The sequence below is a fragment of the Lichenostomus cassidix genome, chromosome 3 (genome assembly GCF_008360975.1).
Source record: "Lichenostomus cassidix isolate B80296 chromosome 3, HeHo_3.0, whole genome shotgun sequence".
Taxonomy (NCBI): domain Eukaryota; kingdom Metazoa; phylum Chordata; class Aves; order Passeriformes; family Meliphagidae; genus Lichenostomus; species Lichenostomus cassidix.
In genome coordinates this window covers 75,819,442-75,844,785 of record NC_139483.1, presented here as the reverse complement: position 1 = coordinate 75,844,785, position 25,344 = coordinate 75,819,442, and the positions used below count along the sequence as shown (strand labels likewise).

The 25,344-nt window shown below is 40.1% G+C and overlaps 1 long non-coding RNA gene across 1 annotated transcript in view; it reads left to right on the top strand.

Moving 5' to 3' along the window:
• LOC146440011 (uncharacterized) overlaps positions 1–18,533 on the top strand; it is a 56,119-nt gene extending 37,586 nt beyond the window's left edge. Inside the window, exons 2-3 of the long non-coding RNA XR_014851007.1 lie at positions 12,672–12,780; positions 14,703–18,533. This is a non-coding gene — a long non-coding RNA (uncharacterized LOC146440011). The remainder of the gene's footprint in view (positions 1–12,671; positions 12,781–14,702) is intronic.
• The last annotated feature ends 6,811 nt before the right edge of the window (positions 18,534–25,344 follow it).

Here is a 25,344-nt window from a genome sequence, read left to right as displayed (position 1 = left end):
CTATGCATTTTTAACACTGTGATTTTTAATAGATAGTAATAATAGCAATTTTGAAGTACCCTGCAGATTCTAGTATAGGAGTTTTCTTCAGAAACACTATCCCCTGCTGCTAGTTTGCAAATCTTCTAATTCATTACCACATGGAGTGTCCTATGTGTACAACATTTTTTTGCTTCAAAACAGATAAATCCATATATTTTACCAACAAAGTTCCCCGACAGCATGTTACCATTTCTCCCATGTGGAACTACAGCTACTTTAAATCATTTCCAAATAATGGCAGTGGATAATTTAAGGATCATGAATAAGTAATTTATTTAAATTAAGCATTTAGATTAGCCATCTGTATTTTGAAGCTTATAGATCCTTACTAAACTAGTATATTTTTCCTGAATAGTGTTTTTATGATGTGGGCTATTCAGTGAGTCACAGTACTCCTCAGCAAGTCACATCATCCTTAAGTTATATGTATCTGTGAGAAGTGTGTTCCTGTGCCCAGCACGACCTGACTGTGGATCTTTGTGCTGTACAGAGCTCAGGAGACCAGCAGGGAGTGGCTGAGCTGGATGTTCACAGCTCCTACGGCAGGGCAAACTACAGGGAAGCTACTGCTGGAGCTCTTGGAACAAAAGGGATGAAGTTAGATCCAAGCACCAGGTGATGACAGAGTAAGTGCCTGTCTGCCATCCACCATGGCTCTTTCTGGAGCCTCACTCACTTCAGAAACAGTGGGAAGACTCTGGGAAAGAGGGCAGATGATCTGTTAGTTTCAAACAGATATATAAAAAACTGAGTAGCCAAAAAGGATTTAACAACAGCTTTGTATTGAAACTCAGAAAAGAGCAAGTGCCTAGGGCTTTGTCATCATGGCTTCAAAGTGCATCTAGTTTATGCAGCCCAATTTACATTTCACGTCTCTTCAACTTTAATCTATGTTTTATAAAGTAAGGCTTAAAACTCAAAGCTTTATGTGGGAGAGTTGCCATGAACGTCTAATGTGTCACAAATAAGAAAGACTGAAGGAGATATTGTCTCTTCAGAAGTGCCAGAAAACTTAGCTGTATATGTCTGGGAAAAAATGCATGTGGAGGGAAATGGGTTATGGAAACACTGAATCCTAAAATATTAGCACAACAAATACCCTGCCAGTGCAGGTCTATGCCTTAAAAACATGGCATCTTTGTGCCAAATTGTACCTGGGAGAGAAAGCTACTGTGGACAGAACATGTAAGCAGTGCTTTCTGCTCAGTGTTCAGTCACTCTTGTGGTTGTGTTTGGCCCGCTTTCATAAACTATGTGTTTTAATAGGCATTGTGAACACTTGACTAACAATGGTATTCACTTTTATTAAATAGAATTTCAGTGAAATATGTCTTGAGAGGATATATGACCCTTTTAAGGCAGGAACAACTATTAGTTACTATAGAAGCCTAGAAAATATTTTTTCAGTGCTCTCCTAAGCACGTAGCCTGAATGTCTCACAAACACAGTGTCACCGTTATAAATTAAGCTGAGACAAAGTGCCTGACTCCCTTCTATTGTTCTGATTTGATACACAAAGTCCTGTGAAAATGTGCCAGCATTTCTCAGTAGCATTAAGTCAGGGCAACACAGTGGAAAATCAGATTGGAGGGATGTTCCTGGTGGGTTTATTAGCACTTTTGAGAAGAGGTCATGCTTCTATTCCTTTTGAGGATTGTGCTTACTAAAGTTTTAAAAGGGCTACTATTTTAATGTTGTGGTTTAGCATATATAACATATACTGAAAGTATTCTAAAATGCCAAGGGTGAAAAATGTGGAATCAGCTTTTAAAAGACATCTTTGGAGGCTATTGCACCACTCAAGCTGTGGAAAGATTAAAGGAGTATCTGACTTTCTGAGGTACTCAGCACTTGCATTGAAGTGCTACCAGAACTGCAGATTTCCATTGCATTTTAAAGTAGCTGAAGAGCTCTGTGTCTCCTCTGAGTTGGCATTTGACAGGTGATCTAAAATGACCCTAAGCATTAAATAATGGCAAGTATATCTGAAGGGTTTTATGCATCTTATCTGCACACTCACGTTTTTTAGTAATTTCATTTCAATTTTCAGATGCAGTTAAAATTATAGAAGATGAAAGAAAATGAGGAAAGCATTATTTTTTTTTACTATATTTTTCAGTTTTAGTGCTACTTACTGTTGAAAAACCAAGCTCATTGCACTAATATAAAATTAAAACAGGCAAAAAAGTATCAAAATTTGAGCAAAAAAAAAAGTCCCTCTAAAAAAAGTCTGAGTCCAAAACAAGGTAAAGTCATTCCAATTAATGTAGTTTCAGGTCTACCCACAGTATGGAGAATTTGTCTTCTACAAAACTTTCACTCTAATTCATTAATTTCTTCATAGAATTATAAACTGCACTAACTCTCTTGTGCAGAAATCAACACAGTTAAGGAGCTCATGAGCAGATGTGATACAAGAGAGCCTTTTTATTTTTTTTTTTAACTCGAAGAGTAATGACACCACAATATCATGTGGTGAAGGAGCAATAATTTGATAAACATTGTCTTTCCATTAGATTAGAGCAATTAATCTGATTCTAATTTAGCTGAAACATTAACATACTGGAATCCCTAGAGCCCGATGAATAATCTCTAAACACATTGACACACTCAGCAGACAAACATTATCTCCACTCATACTGTTGTTCCATATGGTCTCCTCCCATTCTGATGGAGGGCACCCTGCTGTTTCAATCAAATAAATGTCAATTATCTGAGATAGATTTTTTAGTTCACAAGCGCAGGCTTACAATTCAGCTGTGGAACAATTGTCTGCAGTTCTCCCCTGATTGCTGCTGCCTCCTCTTTCAGCTGCCCACCTTGCTGGATTGCTGTCAAACTTTGCTGCATCACACACAGTTTCAAAGTCTCTCTCTTGAAAATTGTAGGCACAGGAAATAATTTGTACCTGGGGAGAAAGCATCAAAACACAGAAGATATGGCAGAAGTGTTTGCCATGTAGGCTTCTTTACCCTATTAGTTGGGATGGTCTTTATTGACTTTTCTATTTGTTGATCTAGCAGGGTGCCAAAACTGTGTAACTAAAGGCTGCTTAGATGATTTGATAGAGTCTTACTCCCCCAAGGCAATGTCTCACAAACCTTTTGGTTCAGTGGGTTATGGGCACGCTCACCACATCCCACAGAGTGCCTGGCACTTTTATTTGAAAACACCATAGAAGAAGACAAGCTGAAAACTTCAAGCCTTTGCAAGCTACAGTTTTGACCACTGCCACAAGGTTCAAAGCTCATCCAAAATATCTCTGGAGTGGTAGGGTAAATTATGATTAGACGTTAGGAAGAAATTCTTTATTGTGAGGGTGGTGAGGCACTGGAACTGGTTGCCCAGTCTTGTGCCTGCCTCATCTCTGAAGTATTCAAGGCCAGGCTGGATGCTTTGAGCCACCTGCTCTAGTGGAAAGTGTCCCTGCCCATGGCAAGGAGCTTGGACAGAGATTAAGTTCAAAGTCCCTTCCAACTCAAGCCATTCTATGATTCTATGATTCTATGATTCTATGATTCTATGATTCTATGATTCTATGATTCTATGATTGATTCTATGATTCTATGATTCTATGATTCTATGATTCTATGATTCTATTCTATGATTCTGTGCTAATCAGACTGCTTGGTATATTTGCCTAGTGTAAGACTTGTGACTGCTATGGTGTCTAACACTGAGGCAGTGATTTGCAATTCAGGTTGCTATCAGTAGAGATAAACTTATGCCATCAGCAGAGAAAAACAGTCAGAGCACCTGAGGTAGAGCCCTCTGACTGGTGGTCTGACACTGCACTTTGAAGGCTGAATTTGTAATTTTATTACATCATACATGATCCCTGGTTTCTTCCCTGGGTGTGTCATGTTAGGCAAATACACCCAATGCTAAGGGCAGATGGAGATAAAAGATTTTGTTGAACTGTACTCTCTTCTGCTTTCAGTTGTTCAGATGCTTAAAGTAATGCAGCAGAAGATACTCTCTCTTCATCAACATACTTTAAACTGTGCCAGATAACCCTATTGTACATGCTGTGAGTTATATAGCATTAGTTGATTGACCATGGCTGTTTATACAGATATGCAGCTTCAGAGAGGGTGTCTGTATATATGTGTTGGAGACATGGGTTGGATCACTTGGCAATCTGACATAGAGAAAATTTTAAAATTGAAAATTCTACAATTTTTCAATTATACTTGGTATTCCGTTTACTTATATGACATGGCCATTGGGAGAGGAAAAGTTTATTTTTGAATTTGGCCTGTGACTTGTGTGAGAAACTGATTCTTTGATCATATGCATGAGGGCCTGTGCAGTATTCCTCTAGCTGAGAAAACCTTTGGCTTGAATAAGTCCTTTTAGGACCAGTAGACTGAGATAGAAAGTAAGGTGTGAGTTGCTTCTCAACAGCTTTAAATCATGACTGTGAAACTGGTCTATTTTGACTTGCTCAGGTATAGTATACCTGCTCTTCCCAACTCCCTTCCCTCTTGCCTTCCTCACCAGGTTTTCTTCAGCACTCATCATATAGACTTGAAATGCTCTAATATCCCATTGCTTAGGGAAAAAGTCTTATTTTTCAGGGTGCTGGCTACCTTTCCCTCTTCCTAATATCATATGGGCTCCCAGATACTTCAGTATCTCAGAAGCAAATTCATCCACCACATTTTCTCCAGAGACTCCTCTCCTCTGGCACGGGCAGTTGGAAACACAGATAATCTGTCCATAAAGTGGGGTGATTTGCACATAACAGTTATCCATACATTCCCACAGAAGACAGGGCTTTCAAGCAGAGTGAGATGGTTATCAGTTGCTAATGTAGAATTTTAAGCTATCCATAATTGTATTTTATAGAAATAAAAAGTGTCTCTTACTATGGCCTTGGACATTCTGTCACCATTAATGTGCCAAAAAAGGCTTTTCTTGAAGACACTGTGGAACAACACACTTCTGTTAATATTGCTCAATAAAACTATTAATACAATCAATTTGATTTGAAATGTCTCTTGTCTTGTAAAGAATCAGATAATTAACAATGTCAGAGAATTCTAACTATCATATTCAACTAAACTAGCGTCCAAGAAATAGCTAAGACCTCATATTGCATAGTGGAAAGTATTGATGTACTACTGGATGTAAACAACCAGAGCAGCTTCCAAATGCTTCAGGAAGGATGTGAGTTAACACTAGTAAATGCTTCAAAAAAGGGGCAATGGGAGACATGAGGCAGAGAAGGAAATAATAATGGTTCTTGAACTCAAGGCATGAGATAAGAAAATTGTCTTGAAAATGAAATTTGCTTGTAAACAGTGAAACTCAAGGCCTCAGAGTAAGGCATTTTATATAATCATGTTTAACGTTCTTGTCTGTTTTGTTTCTGTTTGCATGATGCAAAATGAGTAACTGAGCACAAACCAAGCTAAAGTTGGGGAAAGTAAAATGAAACACACATTGATAGAAATGAGATATTATTTTCTGTCAGAATGCCTGTGTTCTATCATAAGTGTTTTTCATGCAAAACCTGCCTTTCTCCTTTCCCTTAACAGGCTGCCCTGTGGTAAAGTCACCATCCCTGGAAGTATTTAAAAGATGTGTAGGCGTGGCATTTTGGGACATGGTTTAGTGGTAGACTTGGTAAAGCCTTGGGTTAAAGGTTGGATTCAATGATCTTAAGGTATTTTCCAATCTAAATGATTGCATTTTTCTTGCTATTGAGAGACAAGGAGTCTCTCACTTCCACACTTGAGGAAGTGCACAAAGAAGAAACCCAGGTACCTCTGCATCAGCATTTTAGTTCAAATCGAGAGTACCTCTGGAGCACAAATCGTAATCTTTACATTTTACAGTATTTGGTTCACATTGTAGAGAGGTCTTGGTGTACATGAAAGTAAAATGAAAGATGTGGTCTCAGTTTGCACCTAATTCACTTTGTTCATGGCTGATCAGATCCATAGGAATAAACTGGAGCTAGTCAAAAATAAAATACCCCCAAAGTTCTGAGAAAGTGTGAGTCTTCAGCACTGCTTCATTCAAAAAATCCCCCTTTATTGGGCTGCACTTCTTGCTTGTGTTGACATAGCAGGGAAATATACTGGGGACTCTTTCCCCTGCACTCATATATGTTCTTATCCTAAAACACTCTGGCTATATGAACATATATGAATAATGTAGCCAATAGTAGTTGTTTCATTCACATTTCAGAACATCATGATTTTAGGCCTGTTTTTAAAAGCATCTGTGAATGCTTTGGAACTGAGAGTTCCAACAGCTGAATTTAATAATAACATGGGGCAGAGCCTAGTGTGGGCAGTGTGAGTACAGAAGGGGGAACAAGGGGATAATGGGAAATGAACATGTTAGTTTTGAACTCCTACGGATGTGTTTTGAATGTTTTTATTCCTGATAAGCTCCTCTGCTTCAAATAAACTCACCAGTGATACTGAGAGCTGACTGTCCAAGTGGTAACTGTGCTGAAAAGGACCAGGGGGTGTTGCTGTTGAGCAGCTAGCAGAGTAATGAATGCATCAGTTCTCAGTGGTAAGAAGGAATGACCTTTATTGTTTTGATTTCATCACATATGTAGAGTTCTCAAAAGTCACCCAGATTGGTCAGTCAGAAGCCTTCCCCCAGGCCTGATTGGCCAGGCCTGCACTGCCCAAGTTCTGGGACACTGTTCCAACAACATCCAAACTTTATCTTTATTTACAAAACACAAGAAAACTTCTCATGGGAAAAACCTGTGCTAGCCACAAGGGGGATGCAAAAATGAATAGGAGGTGATGATGCATCATTGAAAGGGGGGCACATCATGCAGAGTATGTTGGGAGGAGTGTGGCAGGTAGACTAAGGAAAATAACTCTTCCCCAGTCCATGCTGGTGAGGTTGTACCTAGAGCAAGGTAGAGTGGTTGGAGACCAGTCACAAAGATGATACAGCTGCAGTGCTTCACAGTGGTGGCAGGTGATAAAAACTGGGGCAGCAGCAAGAGACTGCATTCAGGTTTGTCTTTAGGAAAAAGCATTTGCTGTAAGTGCCCCACTGGAGAAGGCTGCTTAGAAAGACTGTATGATCTCTACTGTTGGATATTTGCCCTAGCTGGCCAAAGCTGATCTAGTGTTGGTGGTGGCCCTGCTTCAAGTGGAATGTTGGACAAGGTGACCTCTGGACAACCCTTCCAACCTGCACTGTTTTGACTGTAGAGGGTTGTGAACTCCAGTGCGTGTTTGGGGACTGACACAAGAAGTAGATTTGTTAATTAGAACATTTGGCCTGGCCTGGCTTTGCAGAAGGTCACAAGTAGCATAAGCTGTATCGCTCACTGGGATACCAGAATCTGTACAGTTACCTGGGGAGAGTCTTTTTGCATCTGAGAATTCTTTGTAAGGAGAGAGGTGGAGAAAATAGAGGGAGAGTCTTGGGGAGCCTGATTTAACATTGCTGAGAGGAAGAGAGGAATGATAATTGTTTTTTGAACAAGGTCCCTCATTCTCCCACCCAGAAGTAGCTGCTGCCCTTCGTGTTTCCAGCTGCAGGCACAGCAAAGGCTGATTTCCATGTGGCAGCCTGCTGCCTGAGGCAGCTGCCTACATCACCTCACCTTGATGACTAGCTCTAGTCAGGACTTGCTAACTTGCTCCAGGGAACAGAGCAGCTGTACTCAAAATACTGAGCAGACATCATCTTCACCTCACTACTGAAGGTTTTCCTCTTTCTCCCCATGGGGTGACTCAGTGGTACAAGTTGGGAGCAGAGACAGGTGTCAACACAGCCTTAGTAAGACATCTAAATTTTCTCAGCTTTACTGAGGTACTAGGAGATGAAACCACAATCTGGCCTCAGAAATGTCACACATATGGAATGGCAACTAGATGTGACCCACAGAGGCATAGCTGAGCAGGTGTCTGCTCGAAAAACAGCTGCATTGACGATGGCTTTTCTTCACTGCCTATGTCAATTTTCTCATTGACAGTCAGTGAGATCAGTGGCATTGAATTTACTCAGTACAATGTTTCGGTTCTGATTTTAAAATTAAAAAAACCCAAAAACTTTTTTCTTTCAAAATAAATTTTCCCCCCAAAGTTTGACTTTTATTGAGCATTTTTTTTGGCTAACATCACAATTTACATTATTTTCCTAAGAAATCAGTGACTTTTGTTGTTATTGAATTCCTTTCTGAGAGTATTAGTGAGGCAAAAGAAACTTTCTGTGGGGGGACTGGAGGAGAAACAGACTCCTTTCACAACACAGTAGTCTGTTAGCAAATGGTAAACATGACCTATGGCTATAAGACTCTAAATGGATTTTTCTCTCTGCTCTATTTTCAAGATGTGACAAAATTACCGGGTAGCCTATGTATCCAAAGTCAGAAATGTACTGGGAGCTGAATACTGCCAGCAATAGCAGAGAAGCCTGATTTTAACTCCATTGCAACACAGCAGAGTTCTGCTTTCATGGTGCATTAATTCAACACCTGCAGGCGCTCTCTTCCCTTACTGAAATTACAGGCTGTCTACTGAGTAGCTAAGGCTTGGAACTGAAGTATAAAGTCGTGAGGTCTTTATTGATCAACACAGGGCCAGATCCTAATAGCTGTATGTAAGCTACAGATGCTCCCTCATATTGCCTAGAATGGAGACAAAGGATGAAACATAGCTGAGATGTTTTACTGCCATGTCCAGTTTTTAGTGTTCTTCACCTTTAAAATAGAACGTTCTTAAAACTCAAGATTATAGTGCTGGAAAGTGATAAGCATTCAAATTTGTTAGTTAACTTATCAGTTGAAATTTTAATTTAAAAGCCACCTCAGCCTCTCAAAAAAGATTTTGAAACCCAGGGCCACATGAATCAGACAAAAGCCAACCCAAAATCTTTGCTTTTGTTTTGTGCATTAATAGATTAAATTAGAAGCATTAGAGAAGCTTAATTTAATTTGAAAGTAGGCAGTTGAAAGCATTGTTTGGCTGTTGGGCTCTTGAACCACTCTGGTTCCTGCACTGGTGGGAGGGGCTGGAAGTAGCAGAGTAGAGGCCATAAATAAAAGAGACATTTATTTCAGTATCTTGGGTGAAAGTTTAACAGTCATAATGAGACTGCTGTGGGGCATGTTAATATGCTCCAATAAGCAATATGTTATTGTTGTTTCTTTGGTTTCCCTAACACGGCAATTGTGTTATAAGGGCTCTGTCTGTCAGGGTAGAAAATGGGGATGTTTCTGAACTCAACAGAAAACAAGAGCTGCTGCCTCATTCCTGAATACCCCAGTCCTCTCCTGTGGAGGAGCAGTGGTGCTGTGGGGTTCCCAAAGTGCCCCATACTGCACTAACTTATGTCCCTTGGTTGGTTTTCTACCTTCAGGTGGGCAGTAGCTCTCAAGGCTCCGTGCCCTACCAGATCTTTGAAAAGGGAGCTGCTGCATCACTGGCAGCATGTTTGGTGGTATCGGGTCTCTGTGGCACAAGGTTATGCTGAATTCCTGCCAGTGTTGGCAGTGAGGCAGTTACCTAAAAGTGTCAATGCTGTTCAGTGGATCAGTGCAAGTATGAGTGCAGCTGCATGTACTTCTCCACTCTGAATGTGGAACAGCTTGCACAGGCTTAATGTGGACTAGTTGTACGCAGTAAATTTAGGACATAAACCACCAGACTATAAGAGCACTGAATGGGGTTGCACCACATGGCTCTCTTGCTCTCTGCCCTGTTACTGATGGCCATCAAAAGGAGATATATAGGAAAGAAGATAAAAACAGGGTACACAATACGTGATACTTCCTTAGGCACTCTCCCTGCTTCCAATCATTTGCAGCTCAGAGACTTCCTGACTTGGAGATGTTTCTTTGAATTTACAGCCTAAAAATGTTTCTGATCTGTGGACTTGCCCTGCCTCTCCTTGGATCCATGTAAGCTTTTAGCTTCTGCAGCATCCTGTGGCGTGGAGTCCATCAAATGCATGTGCTTTTCTAAGGTCATAGCCTCAGAGGTCGGGCTGACTCCTCGTGTCAAAAAGATTCAATCCCCCATGCCATCACAGCAGGATTGTGCTCCAAAACTAGCTCTTCTTCAGTACCCTCTCTCTGTACCTGTTAATACACGTTAATATTGATTAATGCACTCACCACATATGGCGTAGGCACTTATCTTACTCCCCATCCACCTGGGATACACATTAATCAACAGTACAGCCTGGTATAGTATGTCATGTCTCATTGCTTAAAGATTTTCCTACTCCCTTATGTTGTTTTTAAATTGAAGAAAACGAAGAGCTCAGACAGAAGTAATAGATCAGTATAACTAGATTTGTCTTAATACACCCCAGATGGATTTACCCAGAAAATTTAACGGAAAATCTTTTTCAGCATACAAAAATTTTTTGAGGAGGTATAACACAGAGGATTGCTTTCTGCAGAAAAAGCCAAAAACCCTTTTTGTTCTGTTCCCACATCTCCCACAAGATAAGATATTTTTTCTCCCCATCCTCCATTTAAAAAAGATACACATTTTTCACTGTGAGGTGTGGTTAGACACTGGAACAGGTCTAAACCTCCCTGAACCCAGGGAGGTTGTGGATGCCCTAACCCTGGCAATGTTCAAAGCCAGACTGGATAAAGCCTTGAGCAACCTGGTCAAGTGAGAGGTGTCCCTGCACATGGTAGTGGGGTTGGGACTAGATGATCTTTAAGGTCCATTGCAACCCCTAAACATTCTATGGTTCTATTATTAATTTACTGGCTTCAGAAAGACATCATTTCAGCTTCCCAAACTTTTAGTTTCTGAAACAGTAATAGGCTATGGGCTAAGCAGTGCTGTAGCTTAGCTCAGTTGACCCCAGAGAAGGTGGCAGTCAGTTTCTCTGATGGTGGACACCAGAAGTCAGGTGCCTGGTCTGAGCAGCCAGCTCTGCAGTGGGCACAGATGAATGGGTGCCTCCTGAGACAGATTTGCTCCACCCAGGGATACATCCATAAAATCAATGCCTAGAGATGCTCTATTGATTAAAGGTTGTTGATTCATTGAAAACAAGCTTAGACTGCACATTACCTCTGGGAAAAGTTAGACCATGGGACCTGGAGCTTAGAGAAAAAAGAAGCATAATGGAGAATTATTTCAGTTGTGTTTGGTATAATTAGCTTCAAATATATAAAAATTCATATTCAGTGGACATAAAAGAATTGAATAAACCAAATTTTTATAGAAGCCTAATGCACAGAACACAAGACAAAAGGGCTTATGGGGCAAACATCAGGTCCTTCCAGTGTTAGTGGTTTCTGGTGTGAATTGCTCGGTTACAGGTCATATGAATAGTTCACATATCTAACTGATCACTAAATCATTACTGGTGGTGGTCTTGGTGTAAAGTGAGAATAGAAGTGGTGGAAACTATCCTGTGATCAATGTATTTGCTTGGGGTACCAGTGAAAATACTGAAAGAGTTGAAGGCAATAGCCACAGGCTTTGCACTGTGCTCTGTGCTGTCTGACCTTCATCTTGGGTGCATAAAGTTCCTTTTTACATTTGTTTTGGAAATTATGGACACAAGTGTGTCTTTTATTACTTGAGATATTTCTGAGCTCATGCATGACCTAGTAGTAACATGGTGTATATGCTTACACAAAATGAGGAGGTTTTTGTTGCTCATATAGTCCTTATCATACCATTTTATCACTTCTGAATGCAAGTTCTGCAGTCCATTAATGCACTTTTTGAAACTTCTTAAAAAAATTCTGTCAAGCCCAGAGCTTACTTGGTTTTTCAAAAGATGTCAATATGCCTTGCAGATTATTGGTACTACATGAATACCAGAGAGAAACTATGATTTTCTTACATTGGCTGCATATCAGATACTGTGAGATAAAGGATACAGTCAGGCCTTCTGAGCATTGCAAATGTAGCTTGTGATGCAAAGAGTGAGTCCAGAATAACTTTGATGCAGGAAGTATTTTGATGCATTATGAAGTGCTTTTTCATGGAATTATAGTTTCAGAGTATTTATGCAGTGCCTTCATCTTTAAGCAACTGTATAAACAATAAATAATCCTTCTCATCAGTGTCACTACATCCTGTTGAATAAGTCCCTAAGGCACTATAAATAAAGGTTATCTTGCAACCATTAATAATAAACAGAAGAAGGATTTCTTCACTGACTTTTATGAAGTTTGCAGTAGTGTTTTAATTTTATTTGGCATTTCTGATAGTGGCATAGTGTCTGCCTGCAGGAGATGCTCAAAGGCAAGCAAGTTTGTTTAGTCCACAAATTCCACAGGTGTCTAAAGAATTTCAGAGCTTGCTGGGCTGTTTGTTAACATCATTGCAATCTAGTGCTCTCTAGGGTATACATTTGAAACTGAAATTGCATTGAAATGTGTCAGGACTGTCCCTAGACATGACTGTGGGATGAAACCAGGGCAACCTGCTCTTCCTCTAACCAAGGAGTGCTGAGTATCATGCATGCTGGTAGCCTTTGCAGAAGGCTTTCCCTGGTCCTACCTGAGCAGTGACTTTCAAGCGCCATGGTGGAGTCTCCAGCCCCTGCCCAGCATCATCCTTAGAGCAACACTTTGCCATTGCTGTTACTGGGACATTACACTTGTTCTGTTTCCTATTTGTATGTTTCTCACGATGGAATATTTTGTTTTCCAGCAATGGTAGTTGCAAGAGAAACTCTAAGCTCAACCAAAGGAGAAAACTGAAAAAAAAAAAACCCCAGAAGGATATTAATCAGACAAGACATGAGTAACCTGAAGAAGAGGTGAGTTATAGATTTCCACATTCAGAGGACACTGCTTGCCTTGTACCTTTCAAACTTGTTAGTGCCACTGCTGATCCAAGCAGTATTTCTGGCAATTCTCATTAGAATTCTCCTGCCCAAAGTCAATGGACTGCCTGTATCGTAGAGCACAAGGACTAAATTTACCTTTGCACTACATACACTAAAAATGTCTGAAATGCTATGCATTCGTAAGAGAGCAAAGGAATCAACAAAATAGCCTGTGCAGGACCTATTCTGATATGAACTCCTTCCATGACCTTTATATCATGAAAATCTGATATCTCTGGGAGAAATAACCTGAAATGCTCATAAATATTTTTAGGCATTAATATTAGGCATAACTTTTCAAGGGCTGCAAATATCAGTGAGTCCCATTGCCTTTTATTAACTTTGAAGGGGAATTTTATAGTCGGATTTTACTTCTAAATTGATAATATTTTTTAAGAGAAAACAAAGCAAAACATGAACAGAAACACTAGGTCTCGAAATATTCTGATTTGTTGCAGCAGCAAAGATTTGTGTGTAAGCAGAGGCCCATGTTGGGTTGTTATGCCCTGTGCTTTTGTCATGCTTTGTCTCTCTCTGTTTAAATTAAATCCCAAACCTCCTGTTGGGGCGATTTTGGGTAGAGCAGAAGTGGCATAAAGCCAGTTTTTCTCAGTTGAGACAATACATTCCCTCTGTGATAATGTCTTTTTAAAAAAAGACACTGTCAATAAAGTAATCAGTAAAGTAAGAAACATCAAGGTAGATCCAATAGTCACACCACAGAGTTTACTAATATATAACAAACCTGCCTGCTTCTCGTGAGATCACCATAATAGACTGGATGTTTTTTGGTTTTAATTTTGTGTCAGCATGAGCTCTGCTCTGTCTGTGCAATACAGCACTCTTTGTACTGACAAAGTGGAAATGGCATCTATCTAAATGCACTGGCTCAATGAGCCTTGGTTATGACGACCTTATGCCTTGTTGGTCTTCTGGTTTAACAGTGGTAAGTTTATTGCTGGCTTCAGAGCAGTTAAATGTAGTCTGAAAGCCTTTTCTTATTTATTGCTTCTTCTTTTGCCTTCCTCTTTTTTTCCTTCTCATTGCAGAAAAAAGGTACTATGTCAAGGACAAACACTCAGGTTATGGATTTTTTCTTTTCTATTACTGTTTTTATTACAGGGTAACCCTGAAGACCTTTTAATTCTCTTGATTGTTTAAAGAGGCTTCATGAAAACATGACATCTCAGATGTAGAGATAGGTATAATTGAGTGAAAGATTCTGTTTGGCTGGAGTCTACTACAGTAAGATCCTAAGGAATTCAAAAAAATGGAGAGTCAGTAAGGTTTTAGGGGAATTTGATAGGAGGCCCCATACAAATATCTAGATGAAACTCTAGCCAATTATTCTGTGCTGAATATTATGCCCTGATGAAAATAAAATACCTGAGTTTAATCTCTCATTCAGAGTAAAGATTTGTAGTATAATGATCTGATTTAGCTGAAAAAAGGAAAAAATAAGTAAGTCTGACAGCTGAGAACAGAAGGGGGATTAATCTCAAAAGTTGCTAGTCTTTGTTTCCCATCCTTTCATTATTGTTCAATCAGAGCAAAGAAAGGACTGGCTGCCCTGACATGGCTCCAATTGCATTGCTCAGGGAAAGGGGGAGACATGGGGAGAGAGATATTTCATTATTTACGGACCGAGGAACTGAGAAGAAAACAGAGAGAAGTGGAGCCATTTGGTCCACGTTTGGGTCTGCCTGGGGCTTTGGGCAGAAGCAGGCTGACAGCACCTGCAGCCATCAGTGGATGCAGCAAGGGCAGCTGCAGGCAGGCACCACAGGGTGGGATGTCTCACAAGCTGCAGGGTGCCGTGAGCCCACTGAATGCGTCATTATCCCACTTTTCAGTCTTACATCTGACCTGCAATGTGCACGAGGAGGAGGAGAATGGAGATGATGCTGTGACGTACATTAGAGTGCTGTCTGCTCTTCTGATGTCTTTGATGGTGGCTCTTCTTGGCATGTGACATGATCCCAGCTCTCATTCCACATGTGAACGTTTACAACCACGAGCTCCACTCCACCCCCTAAATGCCTGTGGCAGCTGCAAGTCAGACTGCTGTGCAGCTACTCACTCCATCTGACCAGAATTGCACTTGGAAGTACCACGACATACCTTGTACTTCTTACACCAGCTGTTTGAATTAACTAATTAATTAATTAACTTCAGTTACCACATTCTCCACAATCACCACATTCAAGTAGCAAGGGACAGAAAGGCTAGCAAGAAAACTTTCCACACATATGTTAGAACCAAGAAAAAGACCAAGGAGTAAACTGGATTCACTATTAAAAGAATAATAAAATAAGATTACAAAAGTCAAGTTTGAGATGGTTGACAAGTTTAATGTTTTGGGGTTTTTTGTGTGTCAGTCTTCACTAAAGGGCCAGTTGTGTTCATAAATTTAACAGAGTTAACCTCAGAAGAAAATAATAAGATAGGAGATAGGTCATTTAGAGAAAATTTAGCTCTTGGGTGCTCTCAGGAAGAAAAAAAATGTAATGTCTCAGGAAATTCACTGTGATGTGAAGCCTTGCAGAAACAATCATAGATCTACTAGTGACTATCTTTGATAATTCTTGGAAGATGCATAGGCTTCCAGAGGACTGGAAAAGAGAAATCACAATGTCTGCCTTTGAAAAAGGGTGACATGAGGAACCAAAAATCATAGGGTGGTCTGCTAGGCTTTAGTTTTTGGAGTAGTACTGGAAAAAATATTCAAAGTATCTTTAAAAATCTGGAGGATGAGGAAATGAATTAACAGCCATTGTGGATTTTCCAAAAAGAAATAATGTCGGTCATCTGATTTTTTTCTGGAACCAAATAAAAACCACCCTTATAGATAGAAAAGAAACAGACTATGACATGCTGCTTTCTCCTGATAAGTTCTGATTTTATGTCTCATGACATTGTATAAACTAGTTAAGAAAGCACTCTATAGATTTAATTATAGTAAGAAGAGTTGGACTCTGTTTGGAAAACTGCATTTACAAAATTATCAAAAGCTCACTATCACTTTTCAGTATTTTTTGTGAGCTTTCATATGATACCAACATTTAAGGAGCATACTGTAGGACAGGATTAGTCTTCAGAAATAGTTTGACATGTTCAAGATGCAGTCTAAGGCAGCAGTTCAACAAGAAGAATTTCAAGATATTAGGCTTGGACAGGAATAATCTTCTTACATCCACAGAGAGAGAGAATAAGCGGCTGGGTAATTGTGTATCCTCCTCACTGGAGAATAAGAGGTTAGGCTAAGTCTCCCGTCACAGTGAATCACCTACTGAACAGGATAAGAGAAAGTAATTTTGTTGTGCTTTAGTAGGATAGTTACACAGGAGTATTACCTTCAGGGTATGTGAAATCATCTCCTGGTCTATTAAGTTTTGGTAAAGGTTCATTTGGAATATTATGTCCAGTTTTGAGTACTAACTTTTGACAAATACTTGGCTCAACCGGAGAAATTACCGAAAACAGCAATTGTAGAATTAGAAAATGTGATTTATGAAGAAAGGCTTTAGAAATTGGGATGGTTAAATAAAGAAAGAAAAACATTAGTGGGAAACATAACAGTCTTTGCACAACTTAAAGGATGGTGAGAGAAACTGTTCTTTTCTTATTCTATTAATAGAATTAGAAATGAGGTTTTAACTGGTGTAAATGAGAAAGCTTTATGCCTGTTATATTATTCCTAACTTTCCTGATGAAAGTTAGGAACAATATAATGAGAACAGACCCTGGAAAACTTTAGCGCAAACTGTGAAATGTTGTGTAATCTCCACCTGAGGAACTTGTCTATCAGGCATGGCTTGGGTACAGCCCAGTGAGAAGGATTAGATGTACTCTTGAGGTAATTTCAGGATGGTTTTCTATAACTTTTTTTCTGAGTCTGTTTTTGTTTTCCTTTCAAGATGAGATTCCTTCTCAAGAGCAATGTGAATGGAAAGACATGTTATTGAGCAGAAAAAATAGATTAATTTGACTTGATCATGTGCTTATGGTCACATAAGTGGAAATCATGCTCAATGATCATGCTCAAAGTGGACTTTTTGCATCCTGAGTGAGTCTGTGGTGCTGGATGAGCCCAGTAGGTAGACTTCAAAATACTCCTGCAATGCTTGCAAATGCTGAAGAAATTTGATGAGTTTTATTGTATACATGGCACATTTTCCAAAATGTTAGAAGTCAGACATGGCCTTTTAAAAAATTTTCATTGCTTTGGAAAACCTCAGGCTTTGGTTCATCTTGAGACACTCATTTGCCTTAAACTAGGCTCTACAGCAAAACAGTGCATGAAATTGTTTGCGCTTTGGTAAGTGTTGCTTTTGCTGACTGTAATTTAGCTTCCAAAAGAAAATTTCAACTGTCCTCACTGTAACCTTCTTACTCTCACAGTTCTAGGCTATGAATACCTTGGCACATAACTTATGATTCAAAAAGCTTTCTTGTTAATAAGTTTTCCTGTTAAATTTCAGGGTTGCAAAGTCTGGTTACAAACACTTGGGAGTTTAACTATTTCATCAGAAGACTCTGAGCTCCATTAGTACTAGGGTTGTTGATTTTGGTTGGTAACTGCAATTAAAGTTGAATAATTAAAAAGAGCAGCAATGGTTCAAAATGATTGCTGGTTGTAATTATAAACCAAAATCAACAATCCTACAGCCTGCTGGCACCATCTGTTTTTTTTTTTTTTCTGCTCACTGTGACTAGAGTTCCCCCATTTCCTCTTCTCACTCAGCACAGGGTACCTTCTTCCTGCTTGACCCCTTTGCAGGGCATCAGAGTTGGGATCTTCCAGGGGCTCTTGCTAGCAGAATGTCTCCTGTTACAGGCATTCTGCCCACATATATGGGTTTTGTTTTGCCTTCTCCCAAGAACATGTCATGGGAGGAATTCCTCTTGTTGAAGGAAATATCAGGTAGCCAAACTGAATTGATTAAAAAACTTTCATTGCTGTTTGTTAAACTGACAGCTGGAAAATTGATTCTCAGTTAACAGTTCTAATTTCTATTACTGGGTATCTAACTCCTTATTGAAAAAGATTCAGGTTTCTCATTTAATAACTTGGTTTTTGTTTTTTTTTTTGCTTATGTGTCATGTACTGGAGTTGCATAATGAGATTTGAAAGCATGTCCAGAGGTAAAGAACCCCTAAAATAGCCTAGATTATGTTGAAGGAAACAAGGATACATTAACATCTAGAAGCCAGAAGAGGGTGAAGAAAAGCTTTTTCATGGTTGTAAAATATTCTGCAAGTTTACAGTATCACCTAATTTGACATTTCATCATGGGCTATGGAGGCAAAACAGTTATAACATAGAACATCACAAAAAAATGAGCCCAAAGTATAATTACAGAAGAAGCAAAAGAAAAATATTTTGGAATATAATTAGTCACACTGGTCAGGGGCTATCATGTTACCTCCTTCAGCTGCCCAAGTATTCCATTCCTAGGCTTGTGTCTAGTTTTAGGTTCAATCTTCTGTTGTCTGGAAAAGTAAACAGCTGTATTGGTGAATTAGTTTTGTCTAGGACAGGGTTAATATTTTAGTAGTAGCAGGGAAGGAGCGTAATCTTATCTATACTATTTTACACTTACAAGGAGCAGAAGTAAGGCACTCCCATTTTGGAGGGAGTTGGTATTTTGTAGCGATTTTTCCAGGTAAATTGCTTCTTTGTCTTATGTAGTTTGTTAATATTGTTGCTGTTACTGTTCATTATCTTATCTCATTGCTGTTTCCAGTAAATTGTTCTTATCTCAACATGTAAATGTCAACTTTTTGTGCCTCCAGTTCTCAACTCCATCCCTGGAGTGGGAAGGGGGAGGGCATGGGGTGGGGAGCAAGGAAGTGGTGTCTGGTTTCAGAAAGCCTCATTTGGGAAGGGAGAAGGCACAAAATTGGGGAGAGCCATTCCTAAACCACAACAATTGTTTTCCAGTGAGTTTTCACTAACGCTGGTGATGTAAGAGAAAGTATATAATTCTTATGTTTTAATTCCTTCAGAAATGTTCAGAAGAATGAAGTATCTGGAAAATCACTTAGATTTTCTGGCATTCAGACACTTGCATCTCAGTTCTGCTTATGATGAAGGTGCTCACTAGTCAAGATTTCCTCTCAGATAAAAGGCTTGTTCAATATTATCTGTGGAGATATAATACCTTACCTGTAACCTCTTCGGTTTGAAAGTGAAGAAGCAGATTACCACACTCAAGCTGCAAGACTACAGGTGGTACTGAAAATAACTTTTTCAAGATGCAAATGGACTACAGAAGTGAGATATCATTTTGGGGAAAGGAACATTATCTCCTGTGGTATACAGAATTAGGCTGACATATTTTGTAATCTTTTGTGAAATACCTAACATTACGATATGATGTTAAGAAGTGGCTAAACAGCTGTCAGGGCATGAATATGTCTGTAAACAAACCAAACAAATTGGTGGATATTTAGTGAACAGAGTTATATGTATTGCAGCTATGCCATCTTCCTGTTGTGAGAAAAACCTCAACAAACAGTATTTTACGAGACTTAAATATTCTTATTTGTTTTTCCTTCTGCTTTATGTTAGGAATTGGAACTCTATTCTTATAATCCCAATATGGGAAGAAATAACAGAAAGGAGGCTAGATTTTATAAGTTCATCTAAATGATGAACAGGATCCCACATGCATTTGAAATAAAACTGAGTGAAATTCATTCTAGTTGTTTCTCATTAATCTTAATTGTAACTCTCCATTTCATTTTAATGCCTTGCTAAATTTTAGGAAGCTGTGTTATTGTTCTTACATACTTGGTTGGTTTTTAATTCATGAAGTTTTTCTGAGTTCTGCATGTGGAAAGCAATGTGAGCATTGCCATTTTCTATAGGCCAAGCAGTATCACTGTGATTCAAAGTAGCCAGAAAAAATGCAGAAAGTTCTGCTAAGGGGCAGACTTCTGTACCTGTGATAAATTTGATGGAAGGTATTTGTTTGTGGTACAACTTTTAAAACAAAATAGATTTTTCTGCCCACAAGGATCAGGGTACTGGTAAAACAAACTGACTATATGGCACATGCCTTGCTTCAGAAAACTGTGCTTACTTTTTTAATGTCCAGAAGGAAGACTTTGGCATTTATAATGCAGAACCTGAAAGGACAAAAATCTCACCCTTTCTGCTTTCATTGACTTCAAGGAGAATCAAATGTTCTCCACACCTTGCAGGATTGAATCCTTTGTAAACTTGCCTATGATTAATATATGTTATGAATATCTATTAAATGTTACAGTAGGTTGATAACACCCAGCCATATCACTCATTTATTAAAAGAAACTGTTCAGTCAAAGTCTGAACAGGGGGGTGAGAGAGCAACTCAAGTGCAGTTAGATTGATGATACTTCTAAAAATTGTCCAAGCATGTGTGCAAGAACCTGTCAAAGTAAGAGTTTAATAAATGAGAAAGTGAAGGACAGGTAACTTCCCCAATATACAGAAGTTGTGCACATGCATGTGCATGCTTCATTTATTCCATGCTTCCTGGCAGGTAAACAACACGGAAAGAGAGTCTGTTTGCCATTTTTGAGCTAGATTGTCTGGAAAAGAAATTTGCCAACTCAGTTATTACTGGGGTTACAGCGGCATGCTGCTTGACATCAGTGAAGGCTGCTTTCACATCAGCAGATTTCCACTGAACTCAGTGTGGTGGTTCTTGCCTGTCACTCTGAGAACCAGCCCTGGTCTTCTGGGCAGCCTTGACCATAGCAGGATTTGCCCCTGGGAGGACAGGCAGCTTCTGAAGAGAGAGAGGATGGGGAAGAGAGGGTGAGGAAGCAGAGGGAAATGCAGACTAGAGACTGGGGAGCAGTTGAGGAAGCTGTGGAGTTGCCTGCCCCAGGCTGTTTCACCCTTCCTCCACAGTGACAACATCAGTCCTAATTTTGCAGGAAATTTGCACTTTTCAGCGTCTGCTGCCCAAGTTAATTGCTGACTTTGCCTTTTTTTAAGAGCTGTCCCTGTTTACACCAGAACTGGTAAGATTCCATAGCACTATAAAATTCTCAGAGTCAACAGGATATGTGAGGTATCAAAACATTTTCCTCCCTACAGATAACTTGGAGGTGTTCGTGGTGAAAATTTGGTAATCTAGATGATGAATATATTTTGAAAAAGAGTGTACCCAGTACAGGAATTGAATACTACCTTTAGCTACTTGCCTGATGTGGAACCATCATCTTAACTCCAGGCTTTGATCGTGTGAGTCTCAGAGCAAAATATAAAGCACTTGGAAACAGCACTCAATCTGAAAAGGACTGTTGGCTGAGTAGTTCTTAGTGCCTGAGCACTCCATAAAGAGCCTTTTCTGTGCAGTCATCTGCTTTCATTTCTCCCTCATAGCTATAGAAGCTATTCCATTTGTGATTACAATCAGGGGTTTGACACAGCCCGCATTTCTAATAAACTGCTACAATACTTCTTTATCAGCTAGTTTTGTTCACTACTAACCTCTTGTTTCACAGCATAATTCATATGTAACACTCCTGATAGGTTACTGAGTAAATGTCTGGGAGTACTACCTCCTCCGTATTCCACATTCTCATTTTGACATTATTTGTACTTCTGTGATAGCAGCTCAAGCACCTTTGCATAGTAAGTGGGCTATGGGCTGTCTATGGTAAAATGCTGTATTGCTAGATCTTGGGGATCCAGGATTTTTTTAAAATTAAGATTGCAAAGGCTGAGTTATCCTTCTTGGTTTTTTTGCCTGTTTTTGACACTGTGGTTGATATCTGGTATCTGATTTAGTATGATGTGGTAGGTGGTTGACTGTAGTTGCTACCCTCCAGATGTTTGTGGTTACCTGTGTTCTGGTGTGTGTACAATAACAAAGTGTTGTGGAAGCTGGCTGGCTAACCTTGGTATTTTCTGCCCTTCGAAAGGGGAAGGATGCTGTCAGGGCCTGAAGTGCACCCAACTACCTCTATTGCCATTATCGCCCCTGCGCACCCTGCCTAGGGAAAAGGAGTTCCATTTCAGTACAGGTCCCCACTCTGGACTGAGAAATATTAAGGGTTGCTCAGTTTCTTCCTGTCTTGACTTCCTGACAGGACTTTCTGAAGGGATGCCAGACCTGTGCACCAGTCAGGTCCCCATCCCTGCCTCCCTCTGTTCCCAAAAAGGTCTTCCTGCATAGAGCCCAGGTCTGACTCATTCACCTTGTCCGATGGTTCCTGGCTGGTTGATGGCTGTCACAGTCACCATGCTCCTTCTTCTCGGCTGTTCTGTGTCCGCTTGGCTCTCAGGGGCTCCTCTTCCCTCAGAAAGAGCCCCAATCCCCTCTAGGCAGTATTTTCTGCCTCAGTTGGCTCAGGCAGCTGGTCATTATATAATGACCTCTTTGAATTGCCTGTCCCAAGTCTTATTGGCAGGAGCAGGATCCTTTGATGATTTGATAAATCCAAAATAGATGAGGGTCACTTCACAGTCATGGTCAGGTTGCCTAGAAACATCTGCTTCATCTAATGGCATTTGGTGCCTTCTATGGGAAGGTGGATTTGTTGGGGCATGGGACGTATTTAAAGAGTGTGAGTCATCAACATCTGAAAGGACTTTAGTGCCCTCATGTTGTGTGCTTGGCATGGGCAGTAAATTTAAGTGAAGACAGTATGCTGAGCCACACTGGAAACATTCACACCATTGTGCCTGCGGAAGCACTGGAATATCTCAGCAATCACTTCTCATGGCTCAGTTTGTCCCTTTGAGAGTGAGGAATAATAACTTATTATCAAGTTCTGTGAGATATGAATAATGTGCAGTTCTTGCCTGTTAACTCCTCCTGAAATTGCATTGTGGTTTCTGTTGCACAACGCTGCAAGGTAAATTAAATGTGTTGCTGGGAAAGAGAAAACAACCCCAAACCAAACCAACAGCCCTCAAGCAAATGAAATGAATTGTTTAATAATTTACCTTGATAGAAGAGGCACATGGATGGGAAAAGTTAACCAGTCAGGAAAAATAATATCAGCAGTAAGGAGCAATAAGCAGTGGGAAATAATCACTACAGTATCTGAGTTCTTGTTCCAAGTCCAAAATTCTGCATCAAGTCCCATCCTGCTCCTGACAGGATAGAGGTCACTGTGCGTCACTTTCTGTCATCTTGGCATTAATTGCTTGAGTAAAAAAATGTAATGAGAAAAAGCCCAAATCTGGGGTGTGTGCCATTTGTAAAGGAGGTATCCTATTCAGAAGAATTACTCCTATTTATGCAAGACTTAAGCAAATGTTAGATAGATTTTTAGTGTAGGTTACATAGGAGGCCGAATAATATAGTTTCCTCTAATAAACTGAACAAACTTTGTGTTCATCAGCATGGGTTTCTTGGCATGCAAGAGGTATTCAAGAGCACACAAGGGAGGGGAAAGGCAGGCCAGAATAGAGGTGAAGAATGAGAGGAAGTTGGCACCGACACAAATGATACCAAAAATGCTGATTTAGTAAGGAAAAATGTAAATAATTTTTAATTTCTTTTGAAGAAATGTGCCCAAGTTAAAGTTGCCTTGAAGGCATATGACCCAACCTGACATTGCTTTGGCAGCAGAATGTGAAGGATGTGTATGCAGACATGAAAATGTTCTTTGATGAAGAATGCTCTGCAGCAGCCTTTCTGACAGTGGCAGCAACATCAGTGCCTTTGAAGAACCAGTTATTTTTTTCTGTCTTTGGACAAAGAGAATCAGGTATAATTTGTTAAGCATGAAGAAAAATGTATGTAATTTTTTATATATAGTTGTATTTATCCCCTCATTTCTTCACAATCAGCTAAACCTAGCACTAACTCTAAGCATATAACTAGTTCAAATCTTGGGTTTTTTTTTTCACCTAAGACAGACACAAAGCTCTAACTTTGAAATAATTATAGTCAGTTTGGCACTGAACCTGCAAACAGTTACCACTTCAAAATACTGAGCTGACCATAAGGTGGCATCTCTTCTGGGGTGCTATGGAGCACAGGAACTGTCTAAACCTTCTAGTGTACACATCACATAGAGCCTCTCCTCTGTGCATTAGTTTGAAAACGAGCCAGTGGGAGATCACAAGTCAGGATTATAATTTAGTAGGAAAATTAAAAAAGAGAGCAATAATACAACAAAAAACACTGACAAAGTCAGATACAACCTGACACCCTGTTAGGCTGGTGATAGCAGTCCAAGTGAAGTAGTTCAGTTGAAGCAGTGATCCTGTGAAGGTCTGGTCTCCACCTGATGGTCCAGTAGTAGCTCTTGTCCTGTGGGAACTCAGTAGACAGGGCTAATTTAGGCAGTTCCAAGGCCAGGTTATATCCAGGTGGGAATGCTTGGCTCCTCCCTCCTGGGTGGAGCATCTCACAATAGGATGAGATAAATCTATGAGTCATGCAGTGGGTTCTTGATGGCCAATTGTCTGTTATCAGGGGTGAGTCATTAGCAGGAGATAACAGCTAATGCCCTACAGCTGGTGGTAATAGAATACTGAAAAACATCTATGTTGTAACCTAGGACACACTCTCCTCAGCCCTGATGTGGGTAGGAGAAGCCCTCATTTCTGCACCATGATATAAGGCTGTGATGCTTGGCTGATGGGTACTTATTAATTCAGTTACTTCTCATGCTCTCTTGGCTCTATTCTTTTGGTCTTTATTTTACAACAGGGAACACTGCATTTTTATGCAGAAGAGCCCTTTATATGTCTTTTGAACCTTGGCAGTCCTGTGGGGTGCCTCACTGCATAAATGTGTATGAGTTTCTGTACATCTGGGGTGTAAGCAGGTAGCAGAGAGCTTATTTTTTTTCCCTCTCAGTTCTGCTTGATTTCTACAGCACAGCAGAGCCCACACAGCCCTGTAGTGCCTCTCCATCTTCTCAAGTCAGATGTGAGTGGTAAGAAGACCCTGTGGCATTGTGCTCCAAGTGTGAAGAGTGCCTGTGCTGCTGGGGGAGCAGGGGCTGTCCCTCTGGCTGAGCTGCACCTGTAAGCTTTACTTTTGTCACACACCTTTGTCTCATTCCTATTTTTAAATGCAGATTTTTTCAGAGTTAAATTCTCCGAGGGATTGCTTGGCCTAATCATGTTAATTATGGCCCTGAACTTGGAGCCAAACTAGAAGGATTTTATTCCCAGTTTAAACCAAACTAAAACTGGATTGAAAATGTGCCGGTTCAGCTTGTACCTGCAGGCTGCTTCAATTTCTGAAATCCCTGTCCCACTACATGTGCTCAAACCTCCAGAGTCCAGAAAGCAGCTGCCTGTGTTGGATGGGACAGACATATTCTGCAACAGCAGTTCCAGCCTGAAAAGTTTTAATTTCTCCTGGTGCTCTTTTGTGCAGCTTGAATGCTTTACAGACTGTCATCACCATCCACAGCCATGGGAACAGGAGAATTAGAAACGGCTCTTTTCAGAGGCTACCTGGGTCCTGCTGGGAGAATGGGTAAATTTCAAGGTGGAAGAGATTGTCTTCCTAGGTGTGTGTGGGA